Here is a 20,609-nt window from a genome sequence, read left to right on the forward strand (position 1 = left end):
GAGAGGTTCGGAGACGGTGAATGGAAGAGAGGATGAGGGGAGGATAGAGGACGACAGAGGGATAGAGAAAGAGGGCAAACCCACCACGGTAAGGAAACTAATCAATGCAGTGTTATACTCACAAACAAAGGGACGACCTTTGCTTTTCATTGAGGAGATTTTTCACCACTTTTTTCCACGTGATGAATATTAAAATACATCTCTCACAGCAGATGAAAAAGATGATCAGCATGTGTCTATTTCTTCCATCTCCCCGGGCCTCTAAACCCACAGGGGACACCTCCGGGACAAATTTACCCACAATGCCATTCTGTGTGACCCGTGGGCAGCGGTGAGACAACAGATTTGATTCCCTTGCTTAAGTAACGACCCCCTACCCATAAACCCTCTCAATTCATCCGTCTTAATAGAACCCTGGGTAATGGGAGTCTATACGGTCATTGCTGGCTGCAGCCAAAGACCATAAAAGACTATCGTCTGCATCACACCGCTCTCAGTCTCGATCACCCAACATTTTGGATATTAGCTACTCTGAGGTAACTGAAAAAAATGGCTTCATTTTTTTCCATATCTAATGAAATGGAGCTTGCAATCAGAAGTTGGGCCATGAATGGAATAGATATGGCGATTAGGATGGATGGAGGAAAGGGAGGAAAATAGGGGATGATGATGGAGAAAAGGGGGAGGGAAGTTGCCATCTAAGCTTTAAAGGCCCAGTGCAGTCAAAGACCTGATTTTACTGTGTTTTGTATACACCTGTTTATTGGGTACACCCATCTACACTCTGAAAAGAAAAGGTTCCTGCAGTATCCTTTAGGGGTTCTTCAAATTGAAACTGCGGTGGAACCCCTATAAGTACATTTTCAAACTACCGCCCCTCCCCTATTACTATTATTGTTAATAATATTATTGTTAATAATAGTAATAATATGCATACCAATAACAACAATAACACAATATTTTAGTTGTCAGTGTTGTGTTTATTATGATTTTAGCGGCAAGGCAGAATAAAAAAATCTAAATATGAGGTAAACTCCCAGCAGAGCCCCAAGTCCAATGGGTATATCCTCTGGCGTGTTGATGTTAATGTCTGGATGTTCTCCGTATCAATAGCCAGAATGATTTTGCAGTGCATGGAGTTCGAACAGGTTCCCTGTTATATTCATCAAGGTGTAGGGAAGGGGAAGTCTGTGAATCCCAATAATAGTAATTATACGGATGATTAACAGACTACCGGTATGTACACGACAGTATTCATACCTAGGTTTTTGTGGTAAATATGAATGAAAAGAAAACCATTATCAAAACAGTTTTCATACACATACCTTGTCCATAATGAGGCTTATGGGATATTCATTGAATAGGTAAGAGAGGAAGATGGTAAATGTGATCTGCAAAACATACCAATAACAATTGACATACCATTGTATGCCTCCTCGTCTGTATACCTGCAGACACAGACACAAAAGGGAGCAGTTCAGTCATCTGCACCCAATACAGCCAGCCTTCAACATATGCTTACATCTTTGTTGATTGATATCCATTGAACTCTGCCCATTTTCGGTTTTACAAAGAGTTGCACAAATATGAAAAGACAGATGGTATCATCATAAAACAATATCAATTTAGATCATACAAGGGACAAACCTGACCTTAAATTGAGGAGATCTTAAACTTGTCCAGTTATGTGCCTGCACCTGCTGTCCTTTCAAATTAAAATCTAAATGTTTCAGTTGGGCAGTTAGGGTCCTGTAAGAACCCCCACCAACTAAAGAGGTTCCTCGATGAGCCCCACCTCCTATGGGGTTATTGGAATAACCTTTTGGGGGAAATTTCGAGTGTCAAGAGCCCTGAGATTATTCGAAGAACTTTCGCAGGATCTCAGAAGAACCCTTGTTGAACCGTGTGAGTGTAGTAGTGTAGTACCGGGTTGGACCCACTTTGCCTCCATAACAGACTGAATTCTTTGGGGCATGGATTCTACTAGGTATGGCATTCAAATGTTGCTCAATTTGTATCAAGGGACTGATTGGATGGGGCCATGGAATTATGCTGCTTACGGAAAATTCTGATAATCAGAATGACGCAACAGTAACCAGGATTCATCTAACCAGGCAATGTTTTTCCATCACCTGGTCCAGCTGGACCAGTGTGTTCACCTGCTGCAAAAGCCCATTCGTGACAAGGACCGGCGAGTTGTGCATTCTGAGATGCCTGTTCTGGTATGATCGTCGGTGCCACACACACCACACAAAGTCGCTTAAGTGACTTGCTTTGCACTTTCTAAAGTTCATTCAAACAGTAACTGAATGCCTTGATTCCTGTCTGCCTGCTTTAAATAGCAAGCCACGGCCATGTGACTCACTGTCCGTAGGAGTGAACCATTTGCGTGAACATGAAGTACCTAACAAACTGGCATCTGAGTGTATATGTCCATACTATGAGGTTGGAATAATACTGTGAAATTGTGAAAGTGATGATAATGCCCTTTCACTGTAAGAGCTGCTCAAAAAGACCACCTGAAATTTCTGCCTGCTCTGGTGGGATGGAGTTTTGGTCTGCCTTGGTGGTAAATTAGTTAATAGACCAATAAGAAAGAGTTCCAAACCTCTCTGCCAATAACAGCAAGTTTTCAGTTTTCCCTTCCCAATTGCTTTTTGCAAAGAAACTATTTTCATTTATTTTATTTACCATTTTAATTTATTATAATCACACTTAATTGTTACCCAGAATTGATTTGAAATTGAGATAAAAATGGCTGCTTTTAAATAGAGAATTAGGAACTGTGTCTCTTCCACAATATGACATCTGTGTGCTGCTTCTCAATATACAGTTGAAGTCGGAAGTTAACATACACTGAGGTTGAAGTCATTAAAACTTGTTTTACAATCACTCCACAAATTTCATGTTAACAAACTATAGTTTTAGTCAGTTAGGACATTACTTTGTGCATGACACAAGTAATTTTTGCAACAATTGTTTGCAGACAGATTATTTCACTTATAATTCAGTGCATCACAAGTCCAGTGGGTCAGAAGTTTACACACACTAAGTTGACTGTGCCTTTAAACAGCTTGGAAAATTCCAGAAAACTATGTCATGGCTTTAGAAGCATCTGATAGGCTAATTGACATCATTTGAATCAATTGGAGGTGTACCTGTGGATGTATTTCCAGGCTTACCTTCAAACTCAGTGCCTCTTTGCTTGACATCATGGGAAAATCAAAAGAAATCAGCCAAGACCTCAGAAAAAAATGGTACACCTCCACAAGTCTGGTTCATCCTTGGGAGCCATTTCCAAACGCCTGAAGGTACCACGTTCATCTGTACAAACAATAGTATGCTAGTATAAACACCATGGGACCACGCAGCCGTCATACCGCTCAGGAAGGAGACGCGTTCTGTCTCCTAGAGATGAACGTATTTTGGTGCAAAAAGTGAAAGCCAGAACAACAGCATTGGACCTTGTGAAGATGCTGGAGGAAACAGGTACAAAAGTATCTATATCCACAGTAAAATGAGTCCTATATTGACATAACCTGAAAGACCACTCAGCAAGGAAGAAGCCACTGCTCCAAAACCGCCATAAAAAAAAGCCAGACTACGGTTTGCAACTGCACATGGGGATAAAGATCGTACTTTTTGGAGAAATGTCCTCTGGACTGATGAAACAAAAATAGAACTGTTTGGCCATAATGACCATCGTTATGTTTGGAGGAAAAACAGGGAAGCTTGCAAGCCAAAGAACACAATCCCAACCGTGAAGCACAGGAGAGGCAGCATCATGTTGTGGGGGTGCTTTGCTGCAGGAGGGTCTGGTGCACATCTTGAGGCAGGAAAATTATGTGGATATATTGAAGCAACATCTCAAGACATCAGTCAGGAAGTTAAAGCTTGGTCGCAAATGGGTCTTCCAAATGGAAAATGACCCCAAGCATACTTCCAAAGTTGTGGCAAAATGACTTAAGGACAACAAAGTCAAGGTATTGGAGTGGCCATCACAAAGCCCTGACCTCAATCCTATAGAAAATGTGTGGGCAGAACTGAAAAAGCGTGTGCGAGCAAGGAGGCCTACAAACCTGACTCAGTTACACCAGCACTGTCAGGAGGAATGGGCCAAAATTCACCCAACTTATTGTGGGAAGCTTGTGGAAGGCTACCCAAAACATTTGGCCCAAGTTAAACAATTTAAAGGCAATGCTACCAAATACTAATTGAATGTATGTCAACTTCTGACCCACTGGGAATGTGATAAAAGAAATAAAAGCTGAAATAAATCATTCTCTCTACTATTATTGACATTTCACATTCTTAAAATAAAGTGGTGATCCTAACTGACCTAAAACAGGGAATTCTAAAACAGGGATTAAATGTCAGGAATGGTGAAAAACTGAGTTTAAATGTATTTGGCTAAGGTGTATGTAAACTGTAAGTAACCCTCCAATAATGTAAAGCACTTTGAGACCCATACAAAAATGCTAGACATCTACTCACTCTATCACAATGAACACACACTCTTTTTGATTCTTCCCTCCCCGTGAGAAGATGAGCATTCACCTCTGACTCTCCAGGTTTCTGCTTCCAAAACACTAATCCTCTTTTTGAACAATAGCATTTAGGGCCTGCATCACTCATTCTGACACACACAAACGTGCACGCGCGAGCGCACACAGTAGGGCGGCAGGTAACCTGGCGGGTAAGAAAGAGCGTTGGGCCAGTAATCGAAAGATTGCTGGATCGAATCCCCGAGCTGACAAGGTTCTGCCCCTGAGCAAGGCAGTTAACCCACTGTCCCCCGGGCGCTACCGTCTGATTCAGAGGGGTTGGGTTAAATGCGGAAGACACATTTCAGTTGAATGCATTCAGTTGCACAACTGACTAGGTATCCCTCTTTCTGTAATTGCAGTGGAACAAAATAGCACAGCATTGCACTGCCTGAATGAGAATTCTCTTTAAATTATGCTCTCTCCTCTCCGTTTCTGTTTTCGGGACCACAAATAGACTGCGGTTTCTATTTACTTCTCAAAGGTTAATCAAACCTTTGATCCAGTTACTTACCAATTACCAACCTGGATTTCAAGGCCAACTCTACAGTGGGTATCATAATTATTCACCCTCTTTGTTTACTTTTTATTGTGTTACAAAGTGGGATTCAAATTGATTTAATTGTCATTGTTTTTGTCAATGATCAACACAAAAGGCAGTGCAATGTCAGTAGTAGAAGAAAAATTCTAACTTAAAAAAAATATTAATTAAAAATTAAACACTAATGTACCTTGATTAGGTAACCCCTGAGTCAATACATGCTTGAAAATAAGGAGGCGGTTACTCAGTGATCTGTTAGATTTTATTTATTTTATATCCGTTATTTTACCAGGTAAGTTGACTGAGAACACGTTCTCATTTACAGCAACGACCTGGGGAATAGTTACAGGGGAAAGGAGGGGGATGAATGAGCCAATTGTAAACTGGGGATTATTAGGTGGCCGTGATGGTTTGAAGGCCAGATTGAGAATTACGCTAAGTGCCATGGCTTTGGGTTTAGGCCAGAAAGTGTTTCACTAGGTCATTATTGAGGAAGAGTCACTACAATGTTGTTGATCCATCCTGAGTTTCCTCCCATCACAGCCATTGAATTCCGTAGCTGTTTTAAAAATGACCAATGGCCTCATGGTGACATCCCTAAGCAGTTTCCTTCCTGTACTACAGCTCAGATCAGAAGGACGACTGTATATGTGATGCGTCTGGATGGTTTAATAGCTGATCCACAGTCAAATGATTAACTTGACCATGCTGAAAGAGATATTCAATGTCTGCTTTGTTATCATTACCCGTATATCAATCACTGCCCTCCGTTACGAGCCTCCCTGCTCTTTGTAGTGGAATCAGCGCTTGAACTTCAATACTTGACTGAAGGACCTGACAGATATATATGCATGGGGGACAGAGGAAGGGTTAGTCATTCTAAAGTCACGTCAACCCCTATTATTTCCCATTTCCATGTAACTTATTTATCAGGGCACAAGGCGAGACCCAGATGCAGACCCAGGACGCAGATGGTTGGAGTCTTAGATGTTTATTGATCCAAAAAGGAGTAGCCAAGAGAATGGTCATGGACAGGCAAAAGGTCAAAACCAGTTCAGAGTCCAGGAGGTACAGAGTGGCAGGCAGGCTCGAGGTCAAGTCAGGCAGAATGGTCAGGCAGGCGGGTACAGAGTCCAGAAACAGGCAAGGGTCAAAACCGGGAGGACTAGCAAAAAAAAAAGAACAGGCAAGGCAGGCGCATGGGAAACCACGCTGGTTGACTTGGACATACAAGACAAACTGGCACAGAGAGACAGGAAACACAGGGATAAATACACTGGGGAAAACAAGCAACACCTGGAGGGGGTGGAGACAATCATAAGGACAGGTGAAACAGATCATGGTGTGACATACTGATACCCACTGTATATGTGGTTCCCCATTGATCTGAAGGTGCATCAGTTGAGGCGGAACGGTTCTTAAATGGGAGAAAGTGGTTCTGCATTCACTGCCCTTCACATGCTAAGGGGATAAAGATATCAAAAGAAAACTAGTAGTGGCAACATTTTTGCCTGATTCACATATGTAGGGATGAGCCAAGCCAAGCTTTACTGGGCTGGCCTTGTTCCGCATCCCACCATAGTTGCTGGAACCATACACAGGGTTGAGGTGTAACGGATTACAAAAATCTAAGGGATTGCAAAAAACGGTAACAGTAATCCGTTACCAGCAAAAATATTGTAATTAGATTACAGATGCTTTTGAAAAACTAGCTGATTACTTCAAGGGTTACTTTTAAATGTAGAAAGGATGTTGGCGAAAAAATCTTTGACATTCAAATCAGCATTGAAAAAAGACGCAAATGTAAATTTGTTCCACCCGAGCGATTCTGAGCACAAATCAGAGACCACTATGATGACACACCAATGTGTTTGATGGGTCGCGAGAAAAGAGCAGGAATAGGCTTTTGTAGACTACAGTCCAAGCTGTGTCTTCCAATGGTGTGACTGCTGTCGGCATCCAAACGCTTGGAGGTAAGGATGACAGCAGTGGTTTAGTCTACGGCGATACGGATTTAAATTATTATTGACATCTACATAGCGCATTGATGTGAATCACACTACTGCTCTCATTTAGCTATTTGTGCTTTATGGATTGTGGTTGTTGTGGATGGCCTGCTGTTCACAAATCTAAAATGTGTATTTCAACCCAATAATGTTTGAATTCAAGAAGTTTAAGCTGCCTATCAATCATTGTTTCTGAAACCAGTGGACAGCCAGTGAAAAATGCGCTCTTGCAGCAGCTGCATAGTGCAGATCCCAGCCAAAAGAATACAACTGGGGCTTTTATTGCTCAATCTAAATAATGCTGATATTTTTTAAAATCCATAGGCTTATGGACACATGCTCAAACTCGCACACTTTTGATAGACTTAAAAGGGGCACACTTTTTGGACATTATATATATATATTTATATCCATTGATTCTTGAAGAATATAACTTATAAATGCATCATGAGCTCTAAATATAAACTTATTTTTCTCCAATATTTGTAAATATAGGGCGGCACACAATTGGCCCAGCGACGTCCGGGTTTGGCCGGTGTAGGCCGTTCTTGTATATAAGAATTTGTTCTTAACCGACTTGCCTAGTTGAATAACGGTAAAAAATTTAAAAAACAAACATTGTAAATGTAAACAAACACTGTATATCCTCATAACATGGTGAGAACAATAATGTTGATATCATGGATTATTGCATCCATAGCTCTGTCTATTAATTTGAGAGTGGTTATATTTCTCCAAGCCCATCCCCCAAACATGTTTTTCATCTGTGGATTTGCCCTTTAAACAGCTGCATATTATCATCAAAATGTCACCAACAAAAAGGTAAACAATAGGCCTATAGCAAATGCAGCACATGGCATTCATTTTTCACATGTAAATATCACTTTTCAGAAGTGCTCAAAGCATGCCATTCCATGAGAACGGAATTTATTTTTCAACTCTAATCAATGAGCCCAATCAGTCCTCCATGACAACAAAATAATCAACAACATAGTAGGGCTGGCTAAAAAGTCCTTAGCTTTGGGGTTATGCTCAGAAAACATTTTGTCTAATCTATACATCCATATTTCCAAATCCTTTTCTTGAAGATTAAGAGGTATAACATTTAGTGGAATGACTGGAATTCTGATAGACTTTGGTTTTTAATGTAAATATATAATTTAATCGTATTATTTTTTGTAGTAGAAAGCGATGTGTTTAGAAGAAGCCTACATAACCAACCCATGAAGTAATTTAACATCCATATATGGCCAGCTATGTAACCTTTAACATTGATTTATCCTGCAATAGATGTCATTCAATTGGTAACATACATGTTTGTCTTCTTCTAATGCCTCTTAAGGGGAAAGTAATCTAAAAGTAACTGAATGTAATCAGATTATGTTACTGAGTTTGGGTAATCCAAAAGTTACATTACTGATTACAATTTTGGACAGGTAACTAGTAACTGTAACGGATTACATTTAGAAAGTAACCTACCCAACCCTGACCATACAGTGCTGAAAAATCAAACAACATTTTCACCTGTGTGTTACCCACTGGGAGATAGCTATTCCTTATCCCACAGCATGCTACATTTAGGTCTGATTTGTAGCTGAATTTTGAGAAATATTGAAATCTCAGTCTGGCACCCCTACTGTCCTTTGCTCTCTGGACTGTCAAAGGAAAGATAATGCTCATTCTTAAAATCAATCAACACCGCCCCTTTCTCTGTGTAGCTCACTCACACACACACAATGACACACACGTCCGCTGCCATGCTTCCGTCTGATTAGTGGCCGGAACAATTACTCTAATCATGTCATCTTAACGAAGCAACTGATAAGTAGAGACTGTGCTGGCCTCCTGACCTTCGCCTACTCCCAATTTCAGCTGCTATCATCACACACACACACATAAGCGCACACACGTGGACAACCACGCACAAACAAGATACAAAATTATAGTACATACAGACACTTAGGATGTCCTGAGACTCCATGTCCACTCTAACTTGATAAGAAAAAACATCTACATAAGGGACAAATTCTGTCCAGTCATTTTGAGGGAGAAGACGAGAGGGTCGTTCCACCGTAAAAAGCACAAGAAAGAGGAATAACACCCACCATTTCAAATTGTTCTGGAATTGTTTCTGTTGTTAGAAACAGACAAGATTAGCATTCCTGCAACATTATTTTGTTGAAATATAATTTGATCTCTGAGAAATTACGCTAATTGAGTGCATCCAAATTAGCCATTTTAATTCATAGGATTCAAATAATAATCAATAAATATAGTACCTGGCTTGCTGAAATGACATGAGAGAGAGAGAGAGAGAGGGAGAGAGAAAGAGAGAGAGAGAGAGAGAGAGAGATAAGCAGAGAGGTAGAGTCCCTGACACTGGAAAGGAGCCAGGGTTCAAAGCCCTTGCCCTTTGCCCAGGGAAACCCCTCGGCGCTTGCCTGCCCACATCACAGCCTCTCCTTCCCAGTTCCTGCCAGGGGGTCGCGGTTACCACCGGCTACAGCAGCCATAACATTTACATTAAATTAGCCAGCTTCAAAGACTGTCTGAGTCTCTACACACACCGTCTGTAAACACACACACACACACACACACACACACACACACACTAATGTGATGAGACATTTCACACGTCTAATCTCTAATCAATCCCTCAGGTGACGGAGGCATTTTTGCAAGAAAGGGAGTTGAACCCTTCAACCACTGCAGCTACACAAAGCCACTGACTGTAGGTCTTTGTTAGTGGAGTTCCACAGACCAAGTTTGTTTGGCAGAACTTCACTTTGGTTCAAAAGGCTTTCGTGAGTCATAAGCAGCGGAGGAGAGGATGGAGACACCTTATCGCAATAACACACACACACTGCATTAACTTACTGCACAGCTCTGTCTGCCCTTGTAATTTCCGTCTATTAGTGGGTCTGTAGAGCTCTAAGCCGCTCGCATTACACAATGAAAAGGTCCTTCAACATATTACTCAACCGACAATATGGTAGACCGAGGAACAAGGTAGCAGCAAGGGCATTTATGAGCGAGAGCACGAGCGAGAGAGCGCGCAAGAGCAAGAGAGAGACTTATGTGAAGAAAATAATCACTCAAATTTGTTGTTTGCAGACCTAAAGAGACACGCCTCCGCCATTGCCTCCACATGTTCAATTCCTTCAAATATGGGCAAGAGGGGTTTTCTAAAGATATAGGAGATCATGATCCAATAATTCTAATCTTTGTAAGATTATGGCAGTCCCCGTATTGGTTATGGGAGTGTCTAGCACCTTCACACAAACAATTCATTTGAACTAATAAGAAGGATGACAGCAATAGTTTTCTCTGAAGATGAAAGCAATATAATAGTCCTATTAGAAAAAGGAGGGAGGGAAGCGCTACTAAGGTACACAATAGTACATTTGGGTAGATAGGTGCTCTTTGGTAAAAGGGGTAAATTGGTCATCAACAAGAAAGGAGGACCAAGGCACTCTTCATATTAATTCATTTAAATGCCTTTATTAGTATGGCATGTTCAATAGAAACAACGTTTTTTTTAAACCTACGCGTTTCGGCAGCATGGCCTTCCTCAGGGAGATAATATAATAGTCCTGTTCTGATTCTGGTAGCATGGTGCCCTCTAGTGCAGACTTGTGTAGCACTACAACTTTTACAAACTAGTGGTAGTACCAATGCGTTTTGAGAAGGAAGACAGAAGATGAAGGAAATGCAATTGAGATTCACCCGCTGGTTGCAATCGGATTCTCAACCGTCGCCCTTACATGTGCACTTGTTAATGACAGAGTTTCCACTCCAATCTATTCCTTTAAAATTGGTGAAGGGGTACATGCTTCACTGTATGGTTATCACCAGCAGGTGTTGCTATATCACTGTAAAGGATTCCCTTCAACTGTATAATCATAAGCAGCAGTTCCCCCATGTCCAATTGTTTTGACACAATTTCATTAGTTTGCGAAGCTCTTTATCACTGACCCATGCAGGTCAACTACCTGGTTGTACAAGGTCCCAGCAGTCCCTAGTCTCTGATATCCCTGACCTTGGAGCATTGTAAACGGCACAACGTCTGGGGAGGATGTCGGATTCTCTCTTGTCATTTCAAAAGGGACAAAAAAAAAACATGTCCCGGAGAGAGTCCTCTTCAGACAGACAGCTCTCCCAACAAATCACGAGTTTGGGTAGGCGAGGGCTTAAAATGCTAAGGAGAATTGTGCTCATGTTTAGCTAGGACAACAATCTTTTTTTTAAATGTATTTTTTTAGTATTTTTTTTTAGCTAGGACAACAAGCGTATACCGCTGTGATGTTACCAGTGACGCGCTTCGCGTTTCCGTCTCGTCCTCTCTGTCCCAGCGACGCCTCAACTTGTACAGACGTGTTAAGAATGAGCACTGATACATTGCCGGAAGCAACCTGTCTGTCTAGAGCACAGGAGGCTGCTGAGGGGAGAACAGAGCTAATGTAATGGCATCAAATACCTGGAAACCATGTGTTTGATACCATTCAACTAATTCTGCTCCAGTAATTACCATGAGCCCGTTCTCCCCAATTAAGCAGCCACCAACCTCCTGTGGTATAGAGAGACTAAAAGCCTTGTTCACACGGGCAGGACTAAAACCTTGTGTTTTGGGAATTCTGACTTGATCTTTATCCTGTCTGAAAGTCTGACCAGCCAAAAAGAACATGGAATCGGATATTTCAAGCAACATTTCAAACCATCTCCATAGGTGGTTTGAAATCAGATAAAAAGCTGAATCCTGACCATATCAAATCTGATTTATTTACCCCTAAGTGTTTTTTAGACTGTTATTTATCATATCTTGTTTCTTGCTACTGTAGTAACTGACAGCTTGAAAATAAAATTTGGCGGCTAACTAGCTGAGCGACTGTACTAACGTTAGCAAACTAAAAAACTGGCTAGCTAACTAGCTAGCCAAAAAGGACTCGTTTTGAAAGTTGGATCAAAGCAACAGGGAAACTTCCATTGTAGGCATTACTATCACCTGAGTTTGCTGCACAACCATTTCGGAGTGAGAGGAAGCAACAAGCACCACTACCAAGCAGCCTCATTACCATGACAACTAGCATAGACATGTCAGCAAACGACTGCTGTCTGAACACGAACAAATCTGATTTGGACACTTGTAACTTTACGTGTGGACAGTCAGTATTCCAAAATGAAAACGAAAACGAAAACTGATTTGAGCATTAATGCCTGCAGTGTGAACAAGGCTTAAAGGGAAATGTCACTGCTGCTCTATTTCACTGTATATGTCCATTAATATGTTATTAACATATAAGTGTCATTCATAAAAATCGAGAAATTCTTCACTACACACAAATACGATCGTTTCTGCACCTCGCCGGTAGAAACAGCTCTCTACATTTCCTGGTTGTAAGCAAACCAAAATATTCACAATTCATAGTGATCTCAGGAGGTAGTACTGCACAGTGAAGGTTGATCCAGTTGATGTGAATACTCCAGTCGTCACTAGTTACCATAGCCACAAAGTCATAAACCCTCCTATTTCTACAGTTTCTCTTCTTAAAGCTGCAATATGTAACTTCTTGGGCGTCCTGACCAAATTCACATAGAAATATGTGATATAGATCTGTCATTCTCATTGACAGAAAGTCTTAAGAAGCGGTAGATATTATTCTTGGGTATGATGCTACAAGCAAGGCACACCAGTATTTGGGGAGTTTCTCCCATTCTTCTTTGCAGATCCTCTCAATCTCTGTCAGGTTGGATGGGGAGCATCGCTGCACAGCTATTTTCAGGTCTCTCCAGAGATGTTCGATCGGGTTCAAGTCTGGGCCACTCAAGGACATTCGGAGACTTGTCCCGAAGCTACTCCTGCGTTGTCTTGGTTGTGTGCTTAGGATCGTTGTCCTGTTAGAAGGTTACCCTTCGCCCCAGTCTGAGTTCCCGAGTGCTCTGGAGCAAGTTTTCATCAAGGATCTCTCTGTAACATTGCTCCGTTCATATTTCCCTCGATCCTGACAAGTCTCCCAGTCCCTGACGCTAAAAACATCCCCACAGTATGATGCTGCCATGCTTCACCGTAGGAATGGTGCCAGGTTTCCTGCAGATATGACACGGCATTCAGGACAAAGAGTTCAATCTGGTTTCATCAGACCAGAGAATCTTGTTTCTCATTGTCTGAGAGTCCTTTAGGTGCCTTTTGGCAAATTCCAAGTGGGCTGTTATGTACCTTTTACTGAGGAGTGCTTCCGTCTGGCCACTCTACCATAAAGGCCTGATTGGTGGAGTGCTGCAGAGATGGTTGTCCTTCTGGAAGGTTCTCCCATCTCCACAGAGGAACTATTGAGCTCTTTCAGAGTGACCATCGGGTTCTTGGTCACCTCCCTGACCAAGGCCCTTCTCCCCTGATTGCTCAGTTTGGCTGGGCGGACAGCTCTAGGAAGAGTCTTAGTGGTTCCAAACTCCCTCCATTTAAGAATGATGGAGGCCACAGTGTTCTTGGGGACCTTCAATGCTGTAGACTTTTTTTGGTACCCTTCCCCAGATCTGTGCCTTGACACAGTCCTGTCTCAAAGCTCTACGGACAGTTTTTTTCAACCTCATAGCTTGGTTTTTGCTCTGACATGCACTGTCAACTGTGGGACTTTATATAGACAAGTGTGACTTTCCAAATCATGTCCAATCAACTGAATTTACAACAGGTGGACTCCAACCAAGTTTTAGACACATCTCAAGGATGATCAATGGAAACAGAATGCACCTGAGCTCCATTTCGAGTCTCATAGCAAAGGGTCTGAATACTTATGTAAATCAATTATTTCTGGGGTTTTTTCCAATAAATTAGCAAAAATGTCTGAACCTGTTTTTGCTTTGTCATTATGGGGTATTTTGTGTAGATTAATGAGGAACATTTTTATTTAATTAATTTTAGAATAAGGCTGTCACGTAAAACAAAATGTGGAAAAAGTGAAGGGGTCTGAATACTTTTCGAATGCACTATATACATTTTTCAACAATTTTCCTTCCAAAAAAATTGAATTAGGAATAAGCAAAGGCTTTCATTTCTGGTCAAACAGATGTAAAAAATGTTTTATAAACATAACCAGAAAAAAGTTAAGGTATAAGAAATACATCAAAATACAATAATGTTGAAGTAAAACGTGGTCACAAAAAGCTGAGGTAGATTTGACTGAAATTCGGTTACCAAACCTTGCATCTGCACAGTTCTTCCAGTGAATTGTTTTTTGTAAAATGTAGGAAATAGTCCTTGTGCATAGAGTTAAACTTAAACTTTGAAATCAATGGTTTTTGTTTGACACACATTTTAAGTGAAAATCGGAGTCTCAGAGCAATTTTGTTAATGTGGAATTGGCCCCCCATCTCAATGCCCCATCATTGGCTGAGTGTAACAAATCACATACCAGTCTACAGTACCCTTTTTTGTTCACAGATTAACATGGTTTCTTGTATTGGATGTTTTACATATCCTCATGATCAGTCTTTGTGTCTTTCCAGGAGACTTGCAGTGCAAACAAATCCTCTACAAGATGTTGAAGCAGTGGGTGGTGAAGAAATTGTACGAGCCCAGAACCCATCACTTCAGGGAGAGGCTTGTCCAAACCCAATATCCCTGCCAACATCGTCAAAGCCTGCTAAACCAGCTGCCGTTACTGAACACAAGATGGGGTTCTCCAGCTGAAGAACATTCTGGAACTTACCTGAACTATTCAACCAACACAAAATCCACATTCAGTTAGAGTGATGTTGTAGTATAATATAGAATGTCTAGTATGCTCACAACTACATTGTGGTATACATGTTGCTAGCTCTTGTACATAATTGACATATATATATAATGGTGTTTGACCAAATGTTTTCTATAATATTTTTTTGCCAGAGTACTGACAATTGACTAAATGATTCCAGCTGCATCAGAAACCAATAAAGTGTTGACTTCAACGTCTGGATCAATTCATTGTTATATTCATGAAATGTATTTGGATAAACTAGCTACAAAAAAAACAATGCTGCAGGTGAGTTGGTGTGTCATTTAAATTTCTATTCGTTAGCAAGTAAACCTGTTTCAATAAAATAGTAAGTCTGTCAATATAGCAAATAAGTAGACATGATTTGTAATTCAAGACAGTTTATTTGCTCTGGAGACCAAGCTGAGTTTACACAGCAGTATGAAGGAACAGTTAAGGGAATGCATGACAAAGTACACAGTAGAATAACAAATATACTACGCCTGTAATAAATAGTACAGTTCTACAAAGGGAACACTTGCATGGTGCATTTTAGGGGTGCAAGTGAGGTGTTTGGAGTCTCTTTGATAGAAGGGGAGATTGTTGTTATGGGACCTTTCACATCTCCTTTTGAGATTATCCAAGCGGTGTTGTCTGTGAGAGAAAGATGAAAACGCTATTAGACATTCATGGGCAATCGTGTAGCGTCTGTATTCCTACTGTAGCAGCATGGTGTAGAATATGAGACATCACAGACATACATTAGCTAGCCAGCTACAACACACAGGTATAGTTAATCCAAGACAAATGAGTCATAAAGCCAAAGTCATTCCGTTAGTCTTCGTCATCATCAAAACGTTTCTCCAGTTTCGCTCCTAATGAGATGCACTGAGGCTTGTTAACTATAACATTAGACTACAGTACATCTTCGGTATAGCAAACAAAGCTAGCTAAACTTGACTAGCTTGGCTTGTAGTAGTACTAGCAAGCCCCGTTATAGCCGAATCGATCAAGAAATTGTACTGTACTGAACAACACTGCCTTGTGTAAAAACAAAGCTTATTTTGCTAGCTTGCTATTTTACCGACAGAAAAACAATTTACTCGTTTGTCATTTAGCCTCCGGGTTCAGCGGAGGTGCGTTCAGTTCGCTTGAATGTTTGCTTCGTTGCGAATCGGTTTGTACTGAACGATGCATTTCCCCAACGCGTTCTTGTATATTCTTGTACAGACTTTGAGGTATGTTTGGTGGGTGGGGCGAGGTGTGGCTGGAAGCAATGAGTGATGTATTTAAAGGGCATTACCCATGCTGACAGCAATCCTCAACCCTCCCCATTTTTCAACTGGTCTTTCAGTACAGCACCGTTTCCGTTCAATTGAACATTCCAGAGCATAAAAACGTACTGAACGCAGCCCTGGTCTAGGCTGCCTGCGCTGCTTGCTGGTCTCACAATTTCAACTCCTCTTCAGTGTATTCCGGCTCAAATTTAAGAAAGTCTATATGTTCCTATGTAAAAGAACATACAAATTTTTTTGTTGTCCAGCTCTTCTTGGAAAGAGTAATCAGAAGCAGCCATTGTAATTATTTAGTCATCTCTGATAGACAGTGCACGAACATACTGTAGCTCCCGTGAACCTGTAGAAACTAGTACTGCCTCCGTTTTGAAAAGAATGCCTCCGAGGGTGGGAACACAATTGGACAATGAAGTAGGGCTCCCATCAGGCTGTAGTCTTTACAAAGCCAGAAAGAAAAAACATCTACCTAGATATCCTGTAATGTCCTGGCAGATAGCAACAGGTCCAATGGCTCTACAGTACTGAACAAGGACAATCATATCTTCTCGCTGCTAGCGTAACCGTGCAATCGGCGAAAAACAAAAGCTACAAAACATGACAACTCTATTCGTTTTTAGATCAGACAGCAGGCTCAATCAACCGATGATGTCATTGGTTGAACTCACCGGGCGTGACAATTAAAAAATACCACTATAGTGCATAACTATGCCTAAAACACCTTTCACCACTCAGAATTATGTAAGGACACTGGAAAGAGTGTCTAGCAGTGAAGTTTCCCTTTAAGCGGTCCCAGCTGCCAGACTTTGGGATAATCTCAATTGCTACTCCTTGAGTCCTCTCCTCACTTTCTTCTCAAAACCCATTGGAAGAGACAGACAGATGTCTCTGCCATTGAGATTCTCCCCATGTGCTTTGCATTGAACCAGGAAGCACCAAAGGCCAGCAGCACAGGGTCCTTTAAAATATGATATTTTGGAACCTGACATAAATCTGTATTGATGAGTGTTAGACGTGTTGTAAGGGGGATCCCTCTTTTATAGCTCAGTTGATTCAGTCCTAATTAGGGTGCCAGCTGGTTATATGAAATTATTAACTGTTGCAGTCATGGAATGGTGTTTTATGATCGACACTGGGGAATGGTGACAGCATTGTTTGGTTGGCAGCCAGCTCACACTGACTGAAGTTGGGTTGATTGGTAGACTGACTGAGTGACTGACAGAAATATTCTATACAAAGGCAATCTCTGTATACTGAAAACAGTCAATAATTGGATTTGATGCAAGTGATATTAATCTAATAAAACCAGTAAAGATAGAGTAGAGGAATGTGGTGGTCAAATACAACATTAGAGCAGTGGAGGCTCCTCAAGGGAGGAAGGGGAAGAGCATCCTCCACATTTCATAAAAATAGTGAAACATTAAAAAGTTATAATTTTCAGATGAAACTATACTAGATATGTTCATGTCACCAAATAATTGATTAAAACACAATGTTTTGCAATTAAGGTCTACAGTAGCCTCAACAGCACTCTGTAGGGTAGTACCATGGTGTCGCCGGAGGACAGCGAGTTTCCATCCTCCTCTGGGTACATTGACATCAATACAAAACCCAGAAGGCTTGTGGTTTTCACCCCTTCCATAGACTTACACATGAATTATGATACCTTCCAGAAGACGCCGTCCAACGTATCAGAGTTCTTGCAGCATGAAATAAAGTTGTCCACCCAATCAAAGGATCAGAGAAGGACTCTAGTACTGAAAAGATAAGCTATAGTCAGCTAGTACTGCAGTGCATAAAATATAGTGAGTAGTTGACTCAAAGAAAGAGAAAGACAATTCATTTCTTAAAAAATGAAGAAGAGAGAGAGCTATATTTTGTTGTACCTTTTTCACTTTCACTTTCTTAGCTAGCGAATGCAGCTAGCTAGTTTAGCCGACTCAAACACCAGGCTCAAACAGAGAGGGATGCTATACTAGTTAGCTGGCTATGGCTATCCAACACTGTAACTCTTCCAAATCAAGGTACGCTTTTGGTTTCATTAATTTATTGCCACGGGCCCACTGGTGTAACTGCTAAACTGCTTGCTGACTATACACTGTACTGCATTATTGTAGCGGATTTACTAACGCGTTAGTTCTAGTAGCTATATTGACTATGAAGTTAACTCATATGGTAACAACAATGTAGGCTGTGTGTAGCAGTTAGTGGTTATGATATGAAGGTTTGGCTTGGACATATTTTTTTGCCTGGTCAGAGACAGCTTATGTGTTGTGCACTGAAGTCCACAAAAGAAGGGATAAAGGGAGAAGAGGAGAGCGCGTAGAATCAAGAAGGAATTATACAACGATCAGGGGTGTATTCATTCCGCCGATTCTGTTGAATAACGTTTCTTAAACGGAAGCAAACAGATTGAATAAACATACTTTCATTTGTCAAATAGAAACTCTCGTTTTCATTTTTGGACTATTGATTATACTCTAGATCAGCTAGATGCAGGCAAGAGTGTGCAAGACGGTATTGAATGTGTCAATGTCTGTCACTTTGATTACTCAAATTTCTCACAACCTGTGCACCTAGATTGTAAACTTTCATTCATAGGCTAGGTTGTAGCAACCTCATGATGGGTATAGGGAACATTTTAGTATCATGTAGTAGCCTAAACCTATCGATGTTACATTGAGCTGGGTGAAAGGATTATGAATGACAGTCATCCAATATTCCGTAATGGAAATAAGGACATGCTAATAAAAAAAATGTATAGTCTTCCCTTATCTTAAAAGGTACCGACCAACACTGCATTAGACCTACAGTTGAAGTCGGAAGTTTACATACACTTAGGTTGGAGTCATTAAAACTTGTTTTTCAACCACTCCACAAATTTCTTGTTAACAAACTATAGTTTTGGATATTCGGTTAGGACATCTACAATTGTTTATAGAGAGATTATTTCACTTATAATTCACTGTATCACAATTCCAGTGGGTCAGAAGTTTACATACACCAAGTTGACTGTGCCTTTAAACAGATTGGAATATTCCAGAAAATTATTTCATGACTTTAGAAGCTTCTGATAGGCTAATAGACATAATTTCAATCAATTGGAGGTGTACCTGTGGATGTATTTCAAGGCTTACCTTCAAACTCAGTGCATCTTTGCTTGACATAATGGGAAAATAGACACAAAAGTATCTATATCCACAGTAAAACCAGTCCTATATCGACATAACCTGAAAGGCCGCACTGCAAGGAAGAAGCCACTGCTCCAAAACCGTCATAAAAAAAACAGCCTACGGTTTGCAACTGCGCATGGGGACAAAGATCGTACTTTTTGGAGAAATATCCTCTGGTCTGATGAAACAAAAATAGAACTGTTTGGCCATAAGGACCATTGTTATGTTTGTTTAAAAAAGGGGGAGGCTTGCAAGCAGAAGAACACCAACCCAACCGTGAAGCACGGGGTGTCAGCATCATGTTGTGGGGGTGCTTTGCTGCAGGAGGAACTGGTGCACTTCACAAAATAGATGGCATCATGAGGCAGGGAAATTATGTGGATATGTTAAAGCAATGTCTCAAGACATAAGTCAGAAAGTTAAAGCTTGGTCGCAAATGGGTCTTCCAAATGGAGAATGACCCCAAGCATACTTCCAAAGTTATTGGCAAAATGGCTTAAGGACAACAAAGTCAAGGTATGTGAGTGGCCATCACAAAGCCCTGACCTCAAGCCTATAGAAATTTTGTGTGCAGAACTGAAAAAGCATGTGCGAGCAAGGAGGACTACGTTTGACCCAAGTTAAACAATTTAAAGGCAATGCTACCAAATACTTGAGTGTATGTAAACTTCTGACCCACCGGGAATGTGATGAAAGAAATAAAAGCTGAAATAAATCATTCTCTCTACTATTATTTTGACATTTCACATTCTTAAAATAAAGTGGTGATCATACTTGACCTAAGACAGGAAATTTTTACTAGGATTACATTTCAGGAATTGTGAAAAACTGAGTTTAAATGTATTTGGCTAACGTGTATGTAGACTTCCGATTTCAACTGTATATACCATGTACAAACAATACAGGGGACTATGTAGGCCTTTGCCAGAAATTACCGACTCTACCATTACGCTTCTTTACACTGAGCTGCACTGTGGTCAGAACGCAATGATGGTTACATTAAAACACTGTGGAGACAGCGCAAGATATGGATCGGGAAAAGGTACCTCAATGCAGGGATGGGATATGCCACTGTACTCCAAATTTGACAATTATCCACATTGCTCCATTGAGAAGATTGAAATACTGCTTGTTTTCCCGGAAAACTACCCTTTTGTCCTCATGCTAACTAGCAGTAGCCACAGCAGCCATTATGGAATGGCACTTGCGTTGTATAACAAAGGAGCTGATTGGCTGACACTGCCATTTCAAAATGGCTGCGGTGGCTACTACTAGCTAGCAAGAGAATGAAAAGGTCAGTTTTCTGGGAAAACTAGCAGTATT

This window comes from Oncorhynchus nerka, linkage group LG12 (genome assembly GCF_034236695.1).
Source record: "Oncorhynchus nerka isolate Pitt River linkage group LG12, Oner_Uvic_2.0, whole genome shotgun sequence".
NCBI lineage: Eukaryota > Metazoa > Chordata > Actinopteri > Salmoniformes > Salmonidae > Oncorhynchus > Oncorhynchus nerka.